Below are 7261 nucleotides of genomic sequence, written 5' to 3'. Positions count from 1 at the left end.
TGGGTGACATCGGCAAAGGAAAGGCAATAAGACACAGTGATTTTGGATCCAGATTTGAGATTCAGAATCAGATAATCCTGGGAGCAAATCCCAGCTTTGCTTGCCTCTTTCACCGTGCCCTAAGCCTTTCCTCAGTAGAGGACTTAATTCAGGTTGTTATGTGAATGCCATGAACTCATGCATGTGAAATTTACATTAGCAACTGCTAATACTTACTCAACATTACCTTGGGCCAGAAACTATTCTAGGGCTTTCTCACTTAATCCCTCCAACAACCCAAGGAGGAAGGTGGTTTTTCTGCTCCTCCCCCCACCTCATCTTCTTCCCCCTCCATCTCTTCCCCTTCCTCCTCCTTCTTCTTATAATTTACACATACTTTATTTACTTGATTGAAAGCCTTCTTATAGTACATAACATGTTTTATATAGGGTTTTCAATGCTCAAGACTCTGCTCAATTACAACTGGCACCAGGTGGTTTATTTTCTCTCGGGATCAAGGTGGATATTTTCATATAAAATCTTGTTTTTGATTCCTTCTCTGGCGATTCTTTCCTGGATTCACAGCTTTGCGTACTTATACCTACATGAACCCAGTACTCTAAAGTCACCAAGATAAATTCCCCTACCCCAATATCACATGGTCTAATTCTACCTTCCCCTTCCTGGGCGCCAGCATGGTGGCTGTGGGGTCAAGCCCTGCCCTTGAGAAAGGTGCTTTTAACCACCTCACTTCCTACAGAGGAGGATGTGGAGGAATAGAGAGGCTAAGTAAAGTCCCTGAAGTCACACAGCTAGTGAGTGGTGGCTCCAGGACTCACACATAGCCCACGGTCCTAATGATTAAGGGAGTGCTTGCAGTGCCACACGCGGTTAATAGGAACTCGGGGAAGGCATGCTATTAGTGTTGCTGTTGCTGTTGTGTTTGAGGAGCAGACAGCCTGAGTCCCCACAGCTGTTCCACAACAGAGCAGGACCCACAGGTGGCCTCAGCATTTCGACCTGAGCCACCGTGGCTGGTGGCTCGGCTCCTTTCTCCAAGGCCTGTCCTGGGCAACCACGCCCAGTGTTCTCACCACACCCTGGTGCTCTCACCACCCCACAAGTTCTGGCCACACCCTGCCCGCTCCCGGAAGGTAAACAGGGCCACCGGAGAAGGGACACATTGTTGTGCCTGCAGTTTTGGCCCTGGAGGCTGTGCACTTTGGCTTATAAACGCCACAAATCAATAACAGTAAAAGTCAGAATTGAGGCCCTCTTGAACTTCAAGTGACCTCAACCCCAAGCCAGTTAGTCACGAGGTTAAATGCCCAGGGACCGAATTCCAGGAGAGAAAACTTCCGGCCTGGCATCTAGTCAGTGACCTTGAAAGAGGGAGTTTGCAGTTTGGAGGATGTGAGGGGGGCATTATGTTCTGGGGAGAAGACAGGAAGTTCGCCCATGTCGCCCAGAACACAAAATACTGCCCTGGTAGCAACAACGGTCACAGTGGTGACAGAGTGCAAGATTCCTTTTCCGAGGAGTGCTGGCTTGCATGAATAGGTTTGACCACAACAGCTAAGGTTTACTGAGTACTTCCTACATGCCAAACACTGTGTTTAATCTTTACGTGCCTTAATTCACTGGACGTGCTCAAACGACCCTATGAGATGGATTTTATGATCTTCCCTTGGCACATGAGAAAGCCAGGTACAGAAAGGGTAAATAAACTTCCTGGGGCTGTCCAGCCCCTATGAAGCATAACCAGAGTCTGAGCCTGGGCGATCTCTAGCCCCTCTCTGGAGGCTGGCATTGGGTTATTTCTCTTTCTGTTTTACCTCTCATTTAATTTGAATCAGATTTCGAGGGGCCTGGGTGGCTCAGTTGGTTATGAGTCCGACTTCGGCTCAGGTCACGATCTCATGGCTCATGAGTTCGAGCCCCACGTTGGGCTCCGTGCTGACAGCTCAGAGCCTGGAGCCTGCTTCAGATTCTGTGTCCATCTCTCAGCTCTGCCCCTGCTCCACTCATGCTCTATCTAATGTTTTAATAAACACTAAAAACAATTTTTTAAAATGTTTTGATTCAGATTTCTTATACCAAAGTATGTTCAGAAAAGGGATCACGTGGCTGGGAGGCGCCACTCACAGGCTGCTGGGGAATATGTGGGGTGGGAGAAGCTGGCATTCTCAGGGCAGTCAACCCTGTTCCGGCTCGTAGTCTGAGAGGCCCCCTTAAAAGTGAGGCCCCCAGCCCAGTCTCTACTGCAGGGTGGAGGCAGAGCTGAGAAGGGGCACGGATCCCTCACAGAGCCATTCTTCTCCCACCGCTATGAAAGGTACAAATTCTGTCAGACCTGGTCTCCTGTCTAACGTGACCAGGTTAAAGTTTGGCCTTCTCGGTTGCTCCTCTCAGCTAGTTCCTACAGAGCCTGTAGCAAAGGTCGCGAGAGAGAAACCACCTCAACGTTAAGTTCCAAAGGGCAGTGCGGTGCGTACAACACGGGCTCCACGACCTTACAGAGCAGGTGGGGGGAAGGGTGTGTTCGAGGCCACCCCAAGAGCTGAGGCTCGTTCAAATCCTATGCTTTCTGAGTGTGGTGAGAAAAATCCCTCCCTCTAATGTCTCTGTGGCTTATCTGGAGCCAGGAAGTGCTGCATAAGCCTGGGGCCTAGGCAGGTTCATTGGGCTTGTGGTTTCAATGCCCACTGAGGGTACTCCAAGAAATGCCCTGTATTGTTCTTTGATTATTTCCACACTTTGGGTCATTCCTTTGATTAGTACACTATAAATACTTCAAGAATGATAGACCAAGTTTTAAGATCAGGGCTCTTTCTGATAAGGGCCAGGAGTTCTGGTTCTCAACAGTTAAGGTGGCTGTCCCCAAAAGGGTGTCCAGAAAATGTGGACTATAGGCGCCCCCTGCTGGAGGGGGGGGGCCCAGAAGTTGGGGGTCTTGAGTTCAGAGCCAAGGTCTTCTCAGGGTTTTTCCCAGCACCTCCTGCTCCCCTCTGATACCTGGCTCTTCTCCTTCTTCTCCATCTAGGACTGAAGTGCACATGAGGAATGAAAAAGCAACATAGCTTAGGGGTGAGGAGCGTGGACCCAGAGCTAGACTGTCTGAGTTCCAATTCTATCTCTGCCACTGCTGTGTGACTTTGGGCAGATCATTAAACCTTTCTGTGCCTTACCTTCCTCATCTGTAAATCAGGAGGATAATACTAGAACCTACCACACAGAGTAGTTATGAGACATAAACGAAGTAATATGTGAAACACTGAGAGATAAATGAAGTAAAAGAGCATAGCTCTTAATTATATACATATTGATAATTGCTATTATAAATGCTATCATCATTATTCTCTTTGTTGTTATTAATGAAACCTATGAGAAAGTTTCCTTCCTCTCTCTCAACCCTAAAGGTCACTCTCATGGCCATCAAAAATTCTAACAATCTGGGAGTCCCTAACAGGGAAACAGCTCAGAGATGGAATATGGTAGAAACAATGATATGTATAAAATACATCTCCCTTTCCACCCCCTCAATAAATATGCAATTACTAGCAGCTGTTAGATAGCCAAACCTTGGCATGCATCATAGCACACATTATTCTAGACACCAAAGGAAGGGAAGAAATCATTAACACTATTCCAACAATAAAGCTTTCTCAAATGAGAAAGGTAAAATAACACGTATCAGCCAAGCACTTGCAACCAGCCAAGTCTGTTGGGTTTGCTGGCTGCTTTCTGATAGCAAAATGACTTGTAGTCCACCTTTTATTATTCCTTCTGGAGAAATTTAATAAAGTTTGGTGTCTGAGGTAGCAACAGTAACCTCACTGAACAATTAGTGTTCTTGGAAATTTGGTGATTATACATACATATATTTGTGCATACACATACACACACATGCATTGGGTGTAGATGCATGAAAATATGTATACTTATAGTTTACGTCTTAAGGCATTTGCATATGTATGATGAACACTTTAAAGACTATAAATATGTACATATACATCCATACAGAATGCCTTAAAGATATTCATGCCTCTTTTGAGTGGAATGTTGGCAGTTGCGGGGAAGGAGGGAGGCATGACGGAATTTTTTGGTAGCTACAGGACGACACAGGGCACTGGATTCTTAAAGAGTTTGGAAGTTGGGCAGGGAAGGGCTTGGAAAGGGAGGTAGTGATGATTGATGGTGATGGTGTATCTAAATGATGCCGCTGGTAAGTGGAAGACCCAATAGCTTCATTTCGGGGGTGGCTAGAAGTTGTGGTAGAAAGAGCTTTGCCATCCTTTTGTTTGGAAAAACTTGTGCTGGGCATTGCTACTTGCAGAACACCTTTGCTGGCCCCAGTGCCTGGACCATGTGCCTCCTCTGAGCCTCTGAAGCATCCCGTACCAGCCATGGCACTCACCACTCTCTTCTCGGACTTCTCGTTAGAACGGGAGCTACGTGGGGGTGAAGCCATGTCTTTCCTTCCCACTTCTGAGTCTCCAGCACAGAGCTGACATGCAATAAATATTTGGTCTGGGTTTAAGTGAATAAGCAGACAGACGGACACATGCAGGAATGGACAAATGAATGAATGAGTAAATGACTAAGAGAACCAAAGGGCTGTGAGCCTGGAATGGAGAAGTACTCCTACCTGAGGCATTCCAGAGAGGCAGGACAAGGGCCTGAGACTTAATATATTCTGGAGTTTGCCTCCTGGTAGGAAAAGGATTAGTGGCAACAGGAGTTTACCACAGCCCAAGGACTTAATTTCAAGTTCTAAGTCACAAAGGCTTTTTTTCTAAGACTGAGGAATCTCCTTACTGGCAAGATAGTTCCCAGTGCAACCAGAGCCTGGTGGGAAGTCATTTGGGATGACATCACCCTGTAGCAGTTAAAATATACGTATATGTATAAATATACATATGCATATATATATATTGGGGCACCTGGGTGGCTCAGGTGATTGAGCATCCAACTCTTGATCTTGGCTCAGGTCATGATCCCAGAATCATAGGATCGAGCCCCATGTCAGGCACTGCCCTGAGCCTGGAGCCTGCTTAACACTCTCTCTGTCTTTCTCTCTCTCTCTCCCTTTGCCCCTCCCCTGCTTGCACACTTGCACGCACACCTTTTCTTTGTCTCTCACATTAAAAACAAGTGTTTAAATATACTAGCAATACCTGGAATCAACAACTATTTTCATATATTCTTGTTGAGTTCAATCTGTACTCCAGCCTTGTGAATTCTTCTACGGATCAGAAAAGCACACCTCAAAGAAGATGGGAGACCCGCCTGAAGTCACACCACTGGAAGGCAGCAGAGTCAGGATTCCAGTGTAGCTCTGTTGGCTCCAGGATTCCTCTACAGCTGTTTGGGAAGCCAGGGAAAATGATGCCAATGGTGAACAGAGGGAAGAATGTCTGTCGGTAGGACAGTTCTCGCAGCTGTAAGAAGTTCTGAAATTTGGAATTGCTCCAATCACGGAAGTTTGCTTCGCCCTCATAGAAGTCTGAAATGGGGTTCCCAGTGAGCTGGTGGCTCTCCTCCAAGCAAGGATTCAGGAGCCTATGCTCCTTCCGTGTTGTGTCCACCGACTTCAACGTGTATTCGGAAAGAGCTTGCCACACCTGTCTGCATCAAGCCGGCGGTAGGGGGAGGAGCATGGAGAATGGGAGGTTTTACGGGTCAGACTTGAAAGAAGCACACATCACTTTCAGCCTCATTCCTTTGGCCCAGTTTTCTGGTCGGTGCTTAGCAACTGCAAGGGAGTTGCAACTGCAGTGAAACTGCAAGGGAGGCTGGGAAATGTAGTGCAGCTCTGTGTCCAGGATAAGAAGGGAATGAGTTTTGTAGAGCTGGACAGTCTCTGCCATAGCCTGCCCCAACAACCAGGAATGTGAGAGCCCAGGCCGGAGCAAAAGCATAGGTGAGAACTTCGCTGGAGGCAGTAGTCCCCAGGCAAGCTTGCAGGAAGCCAAACTTCTCGCTGCACCTCAAGCTGCAAATGTGTGCTTCTGTGATGAGGACCTTGACTGCTTTGTCCTCTTCTTTGGGCAACTACGCCTTCCAATTTCACCCTTGCCAGTCCTGGTAGCCCCAGACCTATGACTGGCAATGGGCACATGTTCCAGGTGGGCCCAATCATATTTCCTTGTCCCCTCAGAGTCCGAGGTTGGTTAAAAGAAAGTCATATGATTCAAGGAGAGCCTATTGGCATTCTTCCTTCACCAACTAAAAAAGTTCTTAATTCTCTGGTTACAAGGCAGTATGGATGGAAGCATGGGGTAGTCTAGCATCATGCCTGCAGCCTCATGGAAACAGCCAGAAGAAGGAAAGCAGCAAATAGGAGAAGAGCAGAGGATAAGAGATTCGATGGCCTTCAAGTCCCTTAATCCTTAAGGCTATTCCTTTCTTGCCATTTCTATAGTTTGATTATATAAGCCAACACTTTCTCCCTTTGCTTATCAACTTCAAGTTGAGTGACTGTCACTTCTAATCCAAAGAGTCACGACTTAACACATCCAATGTACCAGAGGCCAGGGGACATGTAGCCAGTAAGTCCACGGTCCCCAACAACAATTCTTCTCTCTCCCAATATTTTTTTCATCCAGTGCAAGCCTTGCTTACATGGTTTCTCTTACACACACACACACACACACACACACACACTTCTGTACACTGTAATTGGTTGAATTGTAATCCTCCCCCAAAAGATACATTGAAGTCCTAACATCCAATACCTCAGAATGTGACCTGATTCAGAAATAAGGGTCTTTAACAAGGGTAACCAAGTTAAAACGAAATCATTACGGTGGGCCCTGATCCAATATGACAGGTCCTTATAAAAGGGGGAAGTTTGCACATGAAGATGTATATGCACAAAGGGAAGACAGTGTGAAGAGACAGAGACACAAGGAAAACACCACGTGAAGATGAAGTAAGAGATCAAGGTGACACTTCTGAGGCCAAAGAATACCAAAGATTGACAGCAAACCACCAGAAGCTAAGAAGAAAGAGGCGCAGAATAGATTTTCCCTCACAGCCAATGGAAGGAAGATTTCAGACTGTGAAACAATAAATGTCTGTTGTTTGAGTTACCCAATCTGTGTTCCTTTGTTACAGAAGCCTTAGGAAACTAATATGCACTCAGTTTATTGGCAGATAACTTGGTGACTTTGCCAGAGTCATCTATTTCCAGGAAGAAAAGCAGTAGGTATTTTTCTTGGTTGTTGTAAGCTCTCTGAAAAGACCTTAAAGGCTTCCATTTCTCCTTTCATATGGTATA

The 7261-nt window shown here is 46.3% G+C and overlaps 1 pseudogene; it reads right to left on the bottom strand.

The window, feature by feature from the left end:
• Positions 1-477: 477 nt before the first annotated feature.
• LOC144227299 (cytochrome c oxidase assembly protein COX20, mitochondrial-like) lies at positions 478-4450 on the bottom strand (annotated as a pseudogene).
• Positions 4451-7261: the final 2811 nt, after the last annotated feature.

This window comes from Crocuta crocuta, unplaced genomic scaffold (genome assembly GCF_008692635.1).
Source record: "Crocuta crocuta isolate KB4526 unplaced genomic scaffold, BGI_CrCroc_1.0 scaffold223, whole genome shotgun sequence".
NCBI classification, from domain to species: domain Eukaryota; kingdom Metazoa; phylum Chordata; class Mammalia; order Carnivora; family Hyaenidae; genus Crocuta; species Crocuta crocuta.
Note: the sequence above shows the minus strand (reverse complement) of the source record. Positions and strands in the feature narration are given on the sequence as shown.